General features: G+C 41.8%; 1 protein-coding gene across 5 annotated transcripts in view; it reads right to left on the minus strand.

The window, feature by feature from the left end:
- Nucleotides 1-17,934, minus strand: part of c32h15orf39 (chromosome 32 C15orf39 homolog) — a 65,778-nt gene extending 47,844 nt beyond the window's left edge. For 3 of the 5 annotated variants that reach the window (XM_052042768.1, XM_052042766.1, XM_052042757.1), the window contains exons 1-2: nt 17,523-17,913; nt 15,016-15,057 (exon numbers count right to left, since the gene is read on the minus strand). The gene's annotated coding sequence lies outside the window, so the exon portion shown is untranslated. Of the gene's footprint in view, nt 1-3,850; nt 4,064-15,015; nt 15,058-17,522 lie in introns of all 5 variants that reach the window. The other 2 variants (XM_052042760.1, XM_052042758.1) reach the window with 2 other exon arrangements.
- Between the last annotated feature and the right edge of the window lie 451 nt (nt 17,935-18,385).

The following is an 18,385-nucleotide window of genomic DNA, read 5'->3' on the forward strand; positions in this document are numbered from 1 at the left end:
ATTATCTGATCGTTGTCACGCTGCCTTTTGTGGGAGCCTGTTTCCAAATTGGCTGCCTCAATTCCTGCATTCCAACAATGACTGCATTCTAAAGCACTTCATTTGTTTTAAGGTGCTTTGAGATGTCCTGAAGTTATGAGCTGTGAATGTGAAATAATTCTCCCTGGGCAAGGAAGATGAATTGAAAATCCCCGTGTAACCAAGGGTAAAAGTGTATAAATCACTGAGTACAACAGAAGCTTGGAGACCGGAGAAAGCCAGACAGTTTTTTCCAAGGGTAGAGGAGTCTAAAACTAGAGGGCATAGATTTAAGGTGAGAGGAGAAAAAATTAAAAAGGGACCTGAGGGGCAACTTTTTCACACAGAAGGTGTTTGAGTATATGGAACGAGCTGCCAGAGGAAGTGGTAAGAGGCTGGTACAATTACAACATTTAAAAGACATTTAGACAGGGATAGGACATAGGAAATGGATAGGAAAGGTTGAGAATGATATGTCCAAATGCAGGCAATTGGGACAAGTTATGGTAGGCAACTTGGTCAGCATAGACGAGTTGGGCTGAAGGGCTTGCTTTATAACTCCATGACTCTAAAGCATGTCTTCATTTAGCCAAGGTCAAAACAAAATCTAACAAAATAACAAGAAGCAGCACATGGAGGTCTCTTATTAAGACCGAGGGTATAAAAGAAAGGGGCTTAGTTTGAATCCATATGAAATGCTGGTTAGGCCACAGCTGGATGATGCATTCATTTCTAACCACCTCACTTTAGGAAGGTTGTGAAGATCCCAGAGAGGATGCAGAAAAGATTTATTGGAATGGTTCCCAGGGATGAGGGATTAAAACTGCAAGGTTAGACTGGAGAAACTGGGGTTGTCCTTCTTGCAGCAAAGAAGGTTGAGAGGAGACTTGGCAGAGGAGTATTGGTTTTGGTGGGTAGATAGATGGAAGCTGTTCCCATTAGCACATGGTTCTTGAGGACCAGGGGACAGTTTTCTGTCCTGAATGGTTATGATCTGGAGGTTGCTATCTAAGAGGGTGTTGGCAACAGAGTCAATCATGGTTTGCAAAAGGGAATTGGATAGACACTTGATGGGGCAAAAACTGCAGGATTATGGGTTAAATGCTAGGGAATGGGACTGATGGGATTGCCCTGGTAGGAGCCAATAAAGAATCAATAGACCAACTGGCTTCCTCTTGCACTGTAATGATTCTGGCTTTGTGTAGATGTCATCCATATCTTATAGCAAGAGATTACGCAAAATGCATATTGTGCCATTTAACTGAATCTGGTCACGCCTGCAGTTTAGCTTCTTGCTTCTGACCTTCTCCCACCCAGCATAGCCATTGTAGAGTCTAAGGGATACAGGATGATAAACCAGAAGCCCGTCTCATGAGCTTGCTCTGTAACTAAATGGGAACTTCTCGGTCCAATATGGGCAGAAGCCATGGGAGAGAGTTACTATGGCTGCAAGTCATGAATGCAAAAGCCAAGGCAGCCTTGGAGAAAAATCATGTATCGTTTCCCCATTACACTCAGGGCTTTCCTTGACACACTATGCCAAAGGCTATAGACCACATTGTGGATGCCAATAACAATATTAAGTACTGCACCTTTATTTAAAGTAAGTATTTCATTCAATTGAGTTTAAAATGTATTTTCTTAATTTATATATGTAGCCCTAAAAGTGCACTTTTATCCATGATGTGACAATGGACAACAGTGGGACCAAACAAGATTAGCACAAGATAAGGTAATACATTGACTATTTTCTTTAATTGAACCACTTCATTGTGCAACAGTCAATTGTTGTTTACCAGAGCACGCTGATTGAGTTAAGAGTTGTTTTAGGGTAACTCCTAACTACACAAGATTTATTGTTGATTTTCCAGTGGGCCTACGATTCTTTGAAGATTAGAAGAATAAGCCAGATGGTGACTCATCATTCATGAGGCAAGCAGATACGTCACGGACAAAGAAGGACCATTGAAAGTAGAAAGTTATTCGTTATCACACATGAAGCTGGATTCACAAAATGACAGATGGAACAGGGTGGTCTCATGAGAAAGGAAACACCGAATGAAAATGACCACTGCATTAAGGTGGTCAAAAAAAGGAATGAAAAGCAAATCAATTAATCTCCAGTTGAAATAATACATCAACTGGAATAGAGTGTAAGGTAAATCTAAAACTAAAACAGTAAATGTAAGGAATACTCAGCAAGTCGGGAAGAGAAACAGAGTCAATATTTCAGGTCTTTTGTACATCATAACAAATCAAAAGAATTTGTTGGCTGTGTTCACCTTCAGAGTAGAACCATGGGATATTTTATAACTACTCAATGAAGCCGATGGAGACTCAGTAGACCACGGAATAAAGGGAGGGAAATGAATAGATGGACAGGTCATGAGGGTGGGGGAGGGGAAAGAGAAAGGTTGAGGGAGCCACAGGAATGATGGAAGACAAAGGGGTGGGGGGAAAAGGGGAGGGGTTACCGGAAGTTGGAGAAATCAACAGTGAGGTCGATGTTGTTGTAGATTATCAGTCTTGCTTCTGCACTTGTCTCTGGAAAGTTAACTCTTAACTTCCGGGACTGAGAGGGAATTCCATCAACTGACTGATGTGCAATGAGTTTATTCCATTTCAAACGAACTTAAGAAATAGAAGCAGGAGCAGGTCACACAGGCCTCAAGCCTACACTATACTCTGCATTCTGTTTCCTCTCTACTACCTCGATGTACTTATGTATGGCGTGATCTGTCCGGAGGCCGCACAGTTTTTCACTGTATCTCAGTACACGTGACAATAATAAACCAATACATGTCACCCAGGAAGATGTCAGAATGGAAGAGGCCCAAATAGTTGGTTCCTGAACCTTTATGACATACAACTGGCTCAGTAGGAGGTGGGGAGGTTACGTGGAGATCATGGAAGCAATGTCACAATGATTGCAACTCACTAACACACAAATTGGTGGCAACCTCACAGTTACATTTAATTTTTGCAGATGAAGGGTTCAGTGAACGTTGTGCAGTGGTCAGAAAAGGCAAATTAATACCTGCTCAGAAACTAGATCTCATTGTGCCACTGTGCAATTCAGTATGAACATAAAATATTGTTTTTATTGAGACACAAAAGACTGCAGATGCTGGAATCTGGAGGGAAAAACAAACTGCTGGAAGAACTCAACAGATCAAGCCACTTCTGTGGAAATTCTGCATGGCGCTTATAGTTGTAGATGGAAAGTATTCAAGTAGTTAAATGAATATCTGAAAATCAATCCCACTTTAATTTCAGACTCTATTGAAATCCCAGGAAGGTGGGCAAATGGATAAGTTGTATAAGACATTGGTGAGGCCAAATTTGGAGCATTGTGTGCATTTCTGGTCACCTAACTATAGGAAGGATATCAAGAAGATTGAAAGAGTGCAGAGGAGATTTACTAGAATGTTGCCGGGTCTTCAGGAGTTGAGTTACAGGGAAAGGTTGGACAGGTTAAGACTTTATTCCTTGGAGCATAGAAGAATGAGGGGAGATTTGATAGAGGTTCTGTGCTGTAGTGTAGTGTTCTATAAACCAATTTCTCAAAAATTCAGCTATTCACGGTGTCCTTAGGCAATTGGGTGACTCCTTTGCTTTTGTTGACCCTATTATCTCTGCAGGGTATCAACTGACATGTCCAACAAAGAGACTCTCAAACTGAGGTTTAGTACAACTTAGTTTTATTAGTGATCAAATTACTTAGATATGCTCGTGTACAGTTAATTTTAAATAATTCCCGTCGATTTGTTGTTCTAACTTATCATTCATTACACTAAAATCACAAGACACATGGCTTGGACTTAAATCCTACCTGTGTGAAGTGAATTGGCCAGGCTCACTCCAATGGAGTTGTAGTCTTCTCTGAGTTCTGAACTTAGGGTCTTTCTTCTGTGATGGCTGTTCCCAGGGTTGTCGCTACTGATGTCCTTGGTGACCCCTCTTTATATGGTTCCTTCTGGTCTTCTAGTAGGTCCATTGATGAACCCCCATCCAGGACCCTCATGACTTTGAGGTCATTCATTCCCTAGTTGGGTAAACAGGACACATCTGTTCCATTGATCCCTTTTCCATCCTTAACTTAGATCTGGGCCCCATCAAGGTCGATCATCCATCACAATCGACATTCCATGACAGGATAAATGAGGAGCATTTGCTTTCTTTTCAGATCAGAGAGTTCTTTAATTGTTAGGGTGCCTGGACTGTGCAATTCATTAGAGTGTGCCTTCTGCAGAATGACAGTTCCCAAACCACATTCATTGATTTATCCAGTTCTCTGGATGGTTCATAGTGGAATAATTTACAATGGCTTAGTCCGTAGGACTTTGTCAGCTCAACTCTACCTCCTCACATTGAGATTGACTAGGTGTTGATTATGTGACCTTCCTTCATTGTGTTTCTTTGTTCGTGGTTCCCAGCATCTCAGGGCGTCCTCTCAAAACCTGATGGGATTCTTGACATCTTGTCCCCGGCTACACCTCTCACACTCATGTGCAGTTTGATCCCTGTGTGCATTGAATAATTAGGATGCCAGTACTTTGAGCCAATGTGTAGGAGGATGTGTTTGTACCTTGCCGCAACATGAGTGACCTGACTCATGGTCAGGACACAGGTTGAACAGGCAACATGCATGACAAAAGCATTCGATCAGAAGCCAGGCACTGTTGTGGTTACCAGTTTAGGAATCAGTTTATCTTGAGCAAAGATAGGAAAAGGAGAAAGGTTTCCCAAAGGAGCTCGGTAGCCTGTGGAACCAGCATGCGATGAGTTAAACAGCCTTCTGATCAACATGGCAGGTTTTGTGACTGGAGGGTGTGTGTGTGTGTGTGGCAAATTTTCTTCTGGCAAAGGAAACAGTGTCAAACAATTGAACAAGTTTATCAGGGAAATGGAGTCAAGGCAATAAAACAATTGGAAGAGGGCAATAAAGGTTTAAAAAGGCAACAGAGTACCACGGGTAGTAAAGTAATAAGATCAGTAGGGGTGATGCATTTTAATGGATTCATGCATGATATTGTTTTGTTACTTCTATATAGCTTTCGTTTTACAATGATTTATTGACACTGTCCATAGGACATGGTAATCAAAGAGAAAATATAAAGGCTTGAGTGACATTCTGTTTATTAGTACTCATAGGGGAGGTGGAAACAGGCTGGATCGGAAATGCTGCTTTGCCGCTTGAGTTGGAAGAATTATTCAAATAAGCAGACATTTCAACACCCTCCAGGTACATAAAATCCAAAGGTACATAAAATCCAAAGGTACAGTGAAACAGACACAAATAAAATTCCAAATTACCAGGGGATTGAATCATGCTTGTTTTTTGTTTCACCATGTTTGCTGTGTATTGTCTTCAGAACAATGCTTCACAGATTATCACTTAATTATTTAAGATTCCTGTCTTAACCCTTCACCCATGATCTGGAATGTCTTCCTTCCTTGATTCAAGCAGGACTGGGACTTCAAGTTTACATGAGAGTGCACAGGGCTGCTTGGAATCATGACCCACTTCCTTTGGCATACTGCTCTAATAGTGTGGTGAGTACCAGACGGGTCTCACCATGAGAACAGACCTGGTCTCCAGCAGCTCCCAGTTGGTGTATGACATGCTAGTTCTGCCCATCTCTTATGCAACATAAGCGCAAAGGCAATGAAAGCATGCAAGACCAGTCAAGCCAACCAAAGTGTAAATCATTGTTTAAGCAAGAGGTTTCCAAATTTTTGACATTTAATTGTATTTACACACTCAGTCAGAGGGTGAGCTGGCTCATACACAGACAGCAATGCTGCTGTTAGGTCAACAACTCAGATCAACTTGTACTTTGGTCTGCCCTAAACTTGTTGTTTTTCCAGTATTCGAGATCCATAAGGGAATGCTGCCTACTGGTACATTCCAGGCTGCAGGACTACCTACTGACCCTAACCCTAATGCAGCCAACGCAAGGGGTCTTTAAAAACATTTAAAACTTATGACAATCTTAACAGCTGGTAAAGCCCTGTTGACATCTTTCCCACCTGCCAAAGGCCGCAGTGGCATCATAGGACCAGGGACTGCCAATTTGGGTCAAAGAACAAACTGCAGGAGGATCTCAGTGGGTCGAGCAGTATCCATAGAGAGAAAGGAACTGTTGACCTTTCAGGTCAAAACCCTGCATTGGTCTTAGTGCAAGGTCCTGATCTGAAACATTGATAATTCCTTCCCGCCCCCCCCCCACCCCTCAGATGCTGCTCGACCTGCTGAGCTCTTCCCAGCAGTCTGTCCTTGCTCCAGATTCCAGCTTCTCCTGTGTCTCCTGCCTTACCTGGCTTTCTGGGGCCCAGCTGCTATCTAAACCATGGACTCTGCAGAGGTCAGCCAGCCAGCAAGATACCTGGGCTAAATGGAGAGGGTCCAAGTGCGGGAGTGGATGGCCACATGGGACAGTGGCCCAATAAAACATTGTCCCACATGTGGAATAAGTGCACAGTGGGTCACACTCTTGCCTGTGATTCATGTGGTTCTGGGTTCAACCCAGTCAAGAATTTGGAGTGCCAAAATCCAGCTGTCCTTTTGGGTGGAACTCTAAGCCGAGACCCTGTCTGATCTCTCTTGTAACAGATCCCACAACATTAATTCAAAGCAGGGCCTGGGCATTATGCCCAATATCCTCACTAATACAGATCACTCAGTCAACATGATAACAATAAAATAATCTATTTTTCTAGTCATGTTGCTAGATAGATATCTTTATTAGTCACATGTACATCGAAACACACAGTGAAATACATCTTTTTGCATAGTGTTCTGGGGGCAGCCCGCAAGTGTCGCCACACTTCTGGCACCAACATAGCATTCCCACAACTTTCTAACCCGTATGTCTTTGGAATGTGGGAGGAAACCGGAGCACCCGGAGGAAACCCATGCAGACACAGAGAACGCACAAACTCCTTACAGACAGCAGCCAGGTTTGAACCCAGGTCGCTGGCGCTGCAAACCGTTACACTAACCACTATACTACCATGTAATCTTATATCGTACACTACTGGTACAATCTTGTGTTTCTTACGTTACCCCTATGACTTCCCCTTCAAAAGTACCCAATTGACTATTCAGTACTTTCGAGACTCCAAGCAAGGAACTTCAAAGATATGTTGTTCTAATTTTCATTGTTGGCTAATTATATGCCTGAATCATAAAGATGTCTGAACTGACTGGATGAAAAGAAATGTAAACTTAAGTGCAAATCTTCATCATCTGAAATTTGATCTCAAGCAAATTCACTTGCCCAAAACTCTCACTGTCTGATGTTTATACCTCAAACCAGGCAGCCAGTAGTACTTCAAGTGACTTTCTATCTTCTTCCCAAGAATAGGTTCAAATTTCAGTTTAGGAATGTACCTCAGGCCATTATTGTGGTCAACAGCTCCTCTTATCGTATAGTCTTTGTTGCTCCCATTGTATTCTCATTGATTCCTAAATGCTGGCAATCAATCAATTACCCTCAATGCTTTTGCTTGCATTTCCTGTGCAGCAAACTCAAAGCATAATCATTAGTTACCCTCCAGCCCCAAAAGACTGGTGGTGAACCTTTCCGCTTTGCACATTGTCCATAGCTGGCTGGTAAAATGCAAGAAGTTTTCACCATTATTGCACCATTGTATAGCAGTAACTGGTGAAAAGTCAGTTGTTACGAACAATGACAACATATGGGCTCGTACAGGCTCCAAGAATGGATGAATGGAAGTATTGGCTGTGTGCGTACAAAAACCAGCTGTAGGTGGATATGGACAGAATCTAGAATTAGGGGTCTTTGCTTAAAAATAATGTGTTGTCTATTTAAGACAGAGATGAGGTGATTTTTTTTTTCTCTCAGAGGATTGTAAATCGTTGGGTCTCTTCCCTAAAGGAAGGCAAAAGCAGAGTTTTAGAATGTCCTTAAAGCAAAATAGATATTTGATAGCCAAGGGGAGGTGAAAGGGGGGAAGATGAGAAGGCAGTTGACATTACTATCAACTCAGCATTGATCAGGCTTGAGGGGTCAAGGGGATGACTCCATTTCTGAATATGAATGTTTATTGGTGGCCAGCCATTTTAATTCCACTTCCCATTCTCACACTGACGTGTCTGTCCACGGCCTCCTCTCTGCCACATTGAGGCCAGATGCACGTTGGAGGAGCAACATCTCATATTCCGTCTTGGTAGTGTCCAACCTGATGGCATCAACAACCGGTTTCTCTAACTTCCAGTAACCATTCCCCTCTTGTTTTCCTCCCCCCCCCACTTTGTTTTCCCTCATTTCTGTGTCCCTTCACCCCTCCCCTGCCCTCGCAACCTGCCCACCCCTTTCCCTTCATTCCACAGTCTATCGTCCTCTCCAATCAGATTCCTCCATCTTCAGCCCTTTGCCTCCCACCTATCACCTTCCAGCTTTTCACATCATTCCCTTTTACTTCCTTCCCCCCCCCCCCCCCCCCCCCCCCCCACCTACCTACCTCCCCTCTCACCTGGACTCACCTGCCAGCTTGTGGTCCTCCCCCTCCCCCCCACCTTCTTATTCTGGCTTCTGCCCTCTTTCTTTCCAGTCCTGATGAAGAATCTCGACCTGAAACGTTGACTGTTCATTTCCCTCCATAGATGTTGCCCGACCTGAGTTCCTTTGTGTGCGTTGCTCCAGATTTCCAACATCTGCAGTCTCTCTTGTGTCTCCATTTTATATAATTCACCCTGCCTTATACTCCAGGGTCTCCTCTGTTGCTGTGCTTTCCTTAGTTTGAACATATTATTCACCATAACTGAAAAACTCAGGTCATTGAGCAGCAGAACGTATGATTTTCATTTGGTATCTGTGGTGCTCCAGATGGTATTGGACCTGAGTGGGAAACCTCAGTTTGGATTTGGAACATCAACAGCATAGATTACATTATTTATTTAGTCATGGAATCTGCGCATTGCTGGTCAGAACAAAGTTTACAGCTCATCCCTCCCTGCAATGAACCAAGTGGTTTGGCAAAGAGCCAGTAGTGGGTCTAGGGCCAAGTAATGGCCAAAGCAGGTAAGGACAGCAGACTTCCTCCCATGGTAACATAACGTTATTTTCACAGTGAATGGTAGGGCACTGGAGAGTGTTGTAGAACAGAGGGACCTAGGAGTACGATTACATGGTTCCCTGAAAGTGGCATCACAGGTAGTCAGGGCGATGAAGAAGATTTTGGCATGCTGGCCTTCCTCAGTCAGGGCATTGAGTAAGATAAGGTATCTTTATTAGTCACATGTACATCGAAACACACAGTGAAATGCATCTTCTGCGTAGAGTGTTCTGGGGGCAGCCCGCAAGTGTCGTCACACTTCCGGCGCCAACATAAGATGCCCACAACTTCCTAACCTGTACGTCTTTGGAATGTGGGAGGAAACGGGAGCACTCGGAGGAATGTACAAACTCCTTACAGACAGTCAGACAGCGGCCGGAATTGAACCTGGGTCACTGGCGCTGTAATAGTGTTACACTAACCACTACACTACCATGCCTGCCCTCTACACTGTAAAGAAGTTGGGATGTTATTTTGCAGCTGTACAAGACGTTGGTGAGGCCGCATTTGGAATATTGTGTTCAATTTTGCTCACCCTGTTACAGGAAAGATGCCATTAAGCTGAAAAGAGTACAGAGGAATTTACGAGGATGTTGCTGAGACTCCAGGGACTGAGTTATGGAGAGAGGTTGAGCAGGTTGGGACTTTACTCACTGGAGCATTGGAATCAGGGATAATCTTATAGAGGTGTATAAAATCTTGAGGGGCATAGATCGGGTGAATGTGCAAAGTCTTTTTCCTAGTGATGGGGAATCGAGAACTAGAGGGCATAGGTTTAGGGTGAGAGGGGGAGAGATTTAGTAGGAACCTGAGGGGCAACTTTTTCAACTAGAGGGTGGTCCATATATGGAATGAGTGGAGGAAGTGGTTGAGGCAGGTACATTGACTACATTTAGAAGGCACTAGGTACATGGATAGGAAAGGTTTAGAGGGATATGGGCCAAATGCTGCAAATGGGACTGGCTTAGATGGGAATCTTGTTCGGCATGGACCTGTTGGGCCACAGGGCCTGTTTCTGTACTGTATGACTCTGACTTCAATCCCTATTTTCGTGGTTACCATTACTGATACTAGCTTTTGATTCTAAGTTTAATTACGCATTTAAATACCTCAACCCATTGGTGGGATTCAACGCTGTGTCTTCAGATCAACAGTCCAGGAACTACAGTATAGACCGTGTGACAAATATACTTGCATGTTTGAGAGGCACCCCCATGTTGCCAGCAAGCACAGCTCCATGTTGAAATACTCAGAATAAGCAACACCAGTTGTGTTGTGACTCATCTCCCATGACGTAGTAATAGTCATAAATGTACATTTATATTAAAAACCTTAAATAGCAGGAAGTGAGCTGAAAACTGAAATACTGTAGGCAGTCTTGAGAAATAGTTCACTTGTTCAACACCATTCTTATACTTAGAGCCGATGATACAGATATGAAATTGAATCCCTTCTCCAAATTGTTCCATTACTATATTTTCTTCATTTTCTTTTTCAGCCTCACCAGTTTGCAAATCTGACAATGTATTGAAAGATATTCCAGACAGATGCACCTCAACTTAGAGAGGCAAAGACTGCTTTTGAAGCTATAATGATGCACTGATGTGACGAAACGATCTGTATGGATGGCATGGAAAACAAGAGTTTTTTCATTGTGCCTCGGTACATGTGACAATAATAAATGTACCAATTTATTAATTTACCTACTCTAGCCAAAGCAGAGATTTTGATCATTGGTTGCTGGAGGCTATTAGATATAGCAACATTGGTTAATTTTCCCTTTTCTAACCAGTGGGCAATAAAAATAAGGGACTAAACAATTGGTATGGTTAAGCTACTCTTTCTGATCAGTGACAAAGTGACAAGCTAGATTTTCTGATCAGTGACAAAAGATGTGCCACTCGTCAGATCTCTAAGAAACCTGATCACCAAGATTCAGTGGGTTTTGGGGAATTTCCTTTTTCTACTGTGAGTTTCAGTCTGGTACCTCCTGCCAGTAAACTGTGGCATCCAATCACAGTGATGACATCATGCTGGCTGAGCAGCAATTCAAACTGAAGAATCCCAGAGAGCAAGCAAACAAGTCATATTTTTAAATAATTATTTAAACAGTTTTTGCAAGATAAATTATGATTGGAACATTACACAGAGTAAAGTAGGAGCTGAAAACACCATAAATTTAAATAAACAGACATATTTTTATTTAATTATTAACTAGTTTTCATCGGTTTTTCAGATACCACATGTAAAAAATTAATTTTTTTTAGAGATATTCAGCATTAATCACCCTACATTATTTAAAAATTCAGAAACCATTATTCAACAAGACTACAACATTTCAGATTTTTTTTGAGTGAGACTAACATACATAAAGTTAATATTCATGACATATCAAGTAATTCAGTGTTGACTGCATCAGGAAAAATCCCAACAATGCACCCGGTTGAGGAGCGAGGTATTACCAACTGCAGCTCCTGGATTTTCACATTCATCTCTGCAACCCTACATGGCTTACAATATCATGAAGATAAGTACTGCCATCAATGTAACTGTGATTTCTGGCTGAGAAAGATGTCAAGAGTCAGAACCACCTTTTTCCATCTCCATAACATGCCCCAGATCTAACCCTGCTTCAACTCATTTACCTCCAGATGTCCATTGCAAGGCACTCCTCTCAAGCACCCCTTGTTTTGCTCTCTATAAACTTGAAATCATCCAAAATTCTGTTGCCCTTGACCTAACTAAGGCCATCCAATTCACCCACTAACCCAAGCTGAATAATGCCCTTAACATAAAAATTCTCATACTTGACTTCAATTCCCTCCAGAATTTCTCCCTTCTGAAATAGCTGCTTTCTTGATCACTCCTGATCTTAATTTGCCAATTTCCCCTTTAAGTTCAGACACTTGTTAAAGAAGGAATGCCTTTGCTTTTAGTTATTTACCTTAATATTACTTTACGTGACCTGGTATTAAGTTTTGTTTGTTGCACTGACTGGTTTAGATTTAGATAAAGATGAGAAAATGATAAGGGAAAAAGGGCAAGGCATTTTTGAAGTGTGTTTTGGAAGACTTTCCTGATCAGGATATTTCTAGGTCATCAGGGAAGGTGATATTGTTGAACTTGATTCTGGAAAATTAGCCGGACCAGATGAGGCAAGTATCAGTGGGGGAGCATCTAGGAAACAGTGATCATAACATCATATGGTTTAGAATAGCTGCAGCTCTACAGAACTCTGGTTAGACCACACTTAGAGTACTGTGTCCAGTTCTGGTCGCCTCATTATAGGAAAGATTGTGGAAGCGTTGGAAAGGGTGCAGAGGAGATTTACCAGGATGCTGCCTGGTTTAGAGAGTATGCATTATGAGGAGAGACTAAGGGAGCTAGGGCTTTACTCTTTGGAGAGAAGGAGGATGAGAGGAGACATGATCGATGTGTACAAAAAATTAAGAGGAACAGATAGAGTAGACAGCCAGTGCCTCTTTCCCAGGGCACAAGTGCTCAATACAAGAGGGCATAGCTTTAAAGTAATGGGTGGGAAGTTCAAGGGAGATATCAAAGGAAGGTTTTTTTTACCCAGAGAGTGGTTGGAGCATGGAATATGCTGCCTGGGGCGGTGGTGGAGGCAGGTACATTGGTCAAATTCAAGACATTGCTAGATAAGCATATGGAGGAATTTAAAATAGAGGGATATGTGGGAGGAAGAGGTTAGATAGTCTTAGGTAAGGTTTGAAGGTCGGCACAACATTGTGGGCTGAAGGGCCTGTACTGTGCTGTACTGTTCTATGTTCTATGATTCAAGGCAAGAATTGTAAATTGGAGATTAGTCAATTTCAATAAGATAAGAACAAATATGGTCTGGGGGAAAAGGGCAAGCAAAAATGTAGCTCAACAACGGGAGGCTTTTAAAGTGGAGGCGGTTCAGCAGACGTCTGATGATTCAGCTATACTCTGTGTGCATCCCATGAAGGAGAAGGGTAGGGAGATTCAAGCCAGAGCTCCAATGGAAAGACGAAGAGAAAAACAGAATAAAGAGCAAAAGCAGAAATGCTGGAAGAACTCAGCCAGTCAAGCAGCAACTGTGGAAAGAAAAACCAGTTAATATTTCAAGTCAGTGACCCTTTCTCAGAATCAGGGGAGTGTGGAAAGGTGTCAGTTTTCAAAGCAGGGCTGAGGGGAGAAGTGAGGTATAAGACAAAAGACTCTATGAAGATGGCACCTTTGGAAATTACACCCCTCTCTCCCCCCCAGCTCTGCTTTGAAAACTGTAACCCCTCCACTCTTTCTCCAGTTCTGCGGAAGGGTTCCTAACCCAAAACATTAACTCTTTCCTCTTTCTACAGAAGCTGCTTGACTGGCCAAGTTCTTCCAGTGTTTCTGTTTTTGTTTTAAGTTCCAGCATCTGCAGTCTTATTTGTTTTCCTGAATAAAGAGCAAATGACAGGTGCCAGGCTGCTAACATTAGTGAGGACAAGGCTGTTTACAGAGAGGCAAAGACAGAGGATTAGTAAATTCTGAGAACAAGCATAATAAGAAATCTAAAAATATTCTATAGCTATGTGAATGGGAAAAGGGATGTAAGTGAAAGAGCTAATGAGGAAATGAGGTTGATGTGATATACTTTATATGGACTTAATAGATATGGATATAAGGTATCACATAATAGACGCCATTAAGACCTAAAGTCATAGAATAAATGGGATCGTAGTGACATTAGAGTGGTAGTTGAAAGGTTGTTTTTCAGAATGGAGGGAGTTCTCCTGGGGTTGATATGAGGATTACTGCTTTTCTTAATATGTAAATATTAATGATTCGGATTTGAGTATACTGGATACGTTCCAAATATGTAAATGACACAAAACTTGGTAAAGTGAATTCTGAAGAGACAGTCTACTGGAATAAGCGAATAGGTAGCAGATGAAATGAAATGCTGAAAAATATAAAGACTTGTAGACACGAGAGACTGCAGATGCTGGAGTCTGGAGCAACACACAAAAAATGTTGGAGGAACGCAGCAGGTCAGGCAGCATCTATGGAGGGAAATGAACACACAGTGAAATGCATCTTTACGTAGAATGTTCTGGGGGCAGCCCGCAAGTGTCTCCATGTTTCCAGCGCCGACATAGCATGCCCACAGCTCCTAACCCGTACGTCTTTTGGAATGTGGGAGGAAACCGGAGGAAACCCACACAGACACAGGGAGAACGTACAAACTCCTTACAGACAGTGGCGGGAATTGAACCTGGGTCGCTGGTGCTGTAATAGCATTATGCTAACTGCTATGCTACCATGCCACCCGTAGAACATTGGTTCAACACAATTGGAGTATAATGTCCCGTTGTGGACATCATACTTTAGGAAAGATGTGAATGCTTTGGGAAGAGGTTTAGCAAAATAATTCCAGGGATTAGGAATTTTAGTTATCTGGACAGACTAGAGAAACTGGGGTTGTTGTCCCTGGAATAGAAGAGATTTTATATACTTGGATTAGACAGAGCTGCAACAAACTCGATAGACCAGATGGCTGTCCTCTGTGCTGTGACCATTCTGTGATCCTGTGCTGTATATCCTTTGTACTGTTCCCACAAAGTGCTTTGAGTTGTTTACTTTGAGGGTGAGGTGTAAATATATATCATTGTTGAGTACAAAAACACAAGTTTAAACTCTGAAGACTTTGTTTGTAGTAGTGATCCACCTCTAGGTGACACTATTGTAATTATGTGCAATGTCAGTTAGTACCATCTGGCTTTACAAATTAAGTTTGAAAGCCTGCATAGCTTTTATCCTGTGGTTGTTCCATTGCTTTTAATGCAATTACATTAACTAGCTGTTAATTATTTTCTTAGGTATCTTTGCCAGCATACAACAGAATTACTATCTTTGCACAACTTTTAGGAATGAAGTTAAACTTACCGCAGATTTCAACGGTCTGCTATTTCTTGCTTAATTCAGAATCTGAGGAGGAAGCAAAGTCACTTAGTAGGAACAATTAACACCAGCAAAATTTCCCCTTTTGCATTTTGCAGCATTCAAATATACTTAAGTCAGATTCTTTGCATTATCAGCATATTTTTCTTCTAACACTTCTGCAATGGGTTTCTTATGGGCAGGCAACAAAAGAATGAAAACACAAGAAATTCTGCAGGTGCTGGAACCTGGAGCATCCACATGAAATGCAGGTCAGGCAGCATCTATTGAGAGAAATAAACAGTCGACATTTTGGGTCGAGACTCTTCATCAGTCCAGCATTTTGTGTGTGTTGCAAAAGAATGAAAAGGCTGTTTGATTTGCTTCAGGGGGTAGCCCCACCCAACAAATAACATTAGTGTGCGTTTTGCAGGTGAAAGTTAAAAATTTCTTGCAAGAATTAAAATTACAATGCTATGCGTGGAAAAGTTAGAGAACAATGTTTCACATGAAAAAAATGGGTGGGTGGTGACGTATCACCGGGTTAGTAACACCGATGGAATTGTAATGCACGTGAGAAAGTTAGTGTGCTGGTAACAAGGGTTTATGCTTAAATGCTATTTATGTCTTCGTCCTAAACCCAGCATGATCTTTATTAGGAAAGTGAATTACATTTACTTCTGGCTTTAATTTAGTTCTGATTGGAATGACAGAGGTAAATGGTCCAGAACTTACTGTGAATTTAGTGTTTATTGACATAGAGTACAGAACCAGGCCCTTCAGCCCACCCTGTCCATACTGACCACCAAGTGTCCATCTATACTACATATACCAGCATTTGGTCTGTTGCCTTCTGTGTCTTGGCTTGCTCATCTTCCCTTCCTCCACCACCACCTCAGCCAGTGCAAACTAAACTCCAACCACCCTCTGGGTGAAATATTCTTCCTCGGATCCCCTCTAAACCTCTTACTCCTTACCTTAGTTCTTACCATAGTCACCTCTGCTATGGAGAACAGTTTACTACTCTCTACACTACCTATGCTCCTTAATTTTGTACACTTCTACCGGGTCTGCCAGTCTTCTCCATTCCAGGTTAATTACTTTTTGTAATTTTGTGTCTCAAATTGCTCAGTGCAAGCTTGTTATAGTGCATAAAGGAAAGATTGGAGATTGGCATCAGAGTAAAGTTTTAGCTCTGTAATAAACTGGATTGAGAAATTGAGCAAAGACTGAAAGGTAAATAAAAATGAAAATAGACAAAAAGTAATGTCAAATCATTTACAGAAGGTTATGAAGAATGGGAAAGAAACTTTGTTAAAGGAAAATAGTTGTTAAAGCTTTAATTTTCTCAATAAATTAAAACATTAAAAAATCTCCAACAACAATTCATGCATGAAGAAATGAGACTGCATGTTTGCCAGTTAACTTTCAGTGTGAGAGTTGGGCAATACTTAACAGATATCATATTTTTAAAAGGGGATTTGCACTTGTAAACAGATGATATAACTTTTTATGGTGTTTATTTTGTTCAAACTCTGCAAATATATATAACAACTATGCCTTTCAGTAATGCAACAGGCAACAGACTGTAGAACAGGGACACCAACTATCGTTGTAGTAGCATCTGCTTTTGGTCTGAAGTTGTTGAACCATTAATGCTTAAACATGAGCAAAATCTAGGAATCATTATTTTATGGATATTCCAAATCCCCATGCTGCCTTAAATTGCAATCCTACAATGACTTCATGTGTATGAAATCTTGTTATATGATTCATTTCACAGGGCCTTGTGATTTCATGTTTTTCTGGGCGACATCAAAAGTTTTTGAAGTGATGCTGATAATTATGTTATAAAATCCTTTGTTTATAATCAAAGCCAAGTTTAAACTGATGAGATATAATTGGAGATACAAGAGGCTGCAGATGCTGAAATGTGGCGTAATAATCCAAACTGCTGGAGTTACTCAGTGGGTCAGACAGCATCTGTGGAGGTTACATCTGTGCAGATGTAACTGCTTCATTCTCTTGAATTATTGGCTGGCAGAATAGATTGCCACCAGTCAGAGCAAGTTTAGACAGGGTTCAACACGCAAAGAGGAAATTGACTGATTCTTGATTCCGCAGGGTTTGCAAGGTGTGGACTTGACAGAACAAAGTATCAGTTACATTTTATCACAGTCCACCGCACCAGTCTTCCAGGATTGCACAAGCTAAACAAATTGATCTTACCAACGTTTAGAGGTGCTCGTCACATTCGTTTTAAAACGGAAAATAATGTCTATTTCCAGCTCTATTCTACACCTCAAACCAGACTGTAACGACTTTACAGATGTGTCAGCAGGTAATTTTCGGGCAAAGCAACTAAAACAGTAGGGTTGGAAACTGCATGCTAGCTTTTTCTCGTATACCTGTATTTGGTTCGCTTGTAGTTAGGCGGAATTAATAATCCCCAATGCACTCTGAAGGAGGCAGAACAAAGTGATCAACATAGGTGCAATGCAACTCGTACCCACCTTTCCAAAGGCAATCCAGCAAACAAGTTAGAAGGTTCATTTTTTAAGAACCGTGTAGTAATCCACTCCGCTCCACATCAGCCAAACTAGCAAAAAGATTCTGCAGCAGGTCTCGCACTTTGTTGAGGAATTTCAGCGTCCGAATGAAATCAGCACTTCATTGCTACAGACTGGAAGAGTAAGAACTAGTTGTGATCACATAGAAAAATCGAAGCCACAAGTGCCTTCTCGAAGCAAAATAGCACGATCGAACTGACTAAAACACAATTAAGTTAGTCCTTCTCCCTTATTGTGGGAAACCATGGAATGGCTTCCTCCTCTTAATGTGAATAGCCTGCTTTAATTATGAGCTGGGGTCCTTTATGTTCATTCAAATGCAGTAAGAGGCTTGTTTTCCTTGCAAATCTGGCTTAACTTCTGGCTTCTGCGATGCAATTTATACTTGCAAACAAACGCGATATGATGAAATTGCCAATGATGTCACCAGGTCTGGGCGGTCAGCCAAGCCGTACACAGAACCCGACCACGCAAAGGCTACAGACACCAAGGGCACATTTCGGGAATCTACTGCAAGATAAAACATTCTCTGGCACCGACACTTGATTAGGTCACTGTCCTTTAAACGTTCCCTTAAGATGGAAACGGAGACTTTGGCTCATAAATAATGTTAACGAACCGAGATATTAAAAATGATGCAGAGGTGAAAAAAGTGTTGGAGGAACTCAGCGGGTCGGAGCAGCAACTAGACGTCAGCCGCCAGTGTCCCTCCACAGACGCTGCTCGACCCGCTGAGTTCCTCCAGCAGATTATTTGTTGCTCCAGATTCCAGCGTCTGCAGGCTCCTGTGCCTCCAACAAATAGCT

Source organism: Pristis pectinata, chromosome 32 (assembly GCF_009764475.1).
Source record: "Pristis pectinata isolate sPriPec2 chromosome 32, sPriPec2.1.pri, whole genome shotgun sequence".
Lineage (NCBI taxonomy): Eukaryota > Metazoa > Chordata > Chondrichthyes > Rhinopristiformes > Pristidae > Pristis > Pristis pectinata.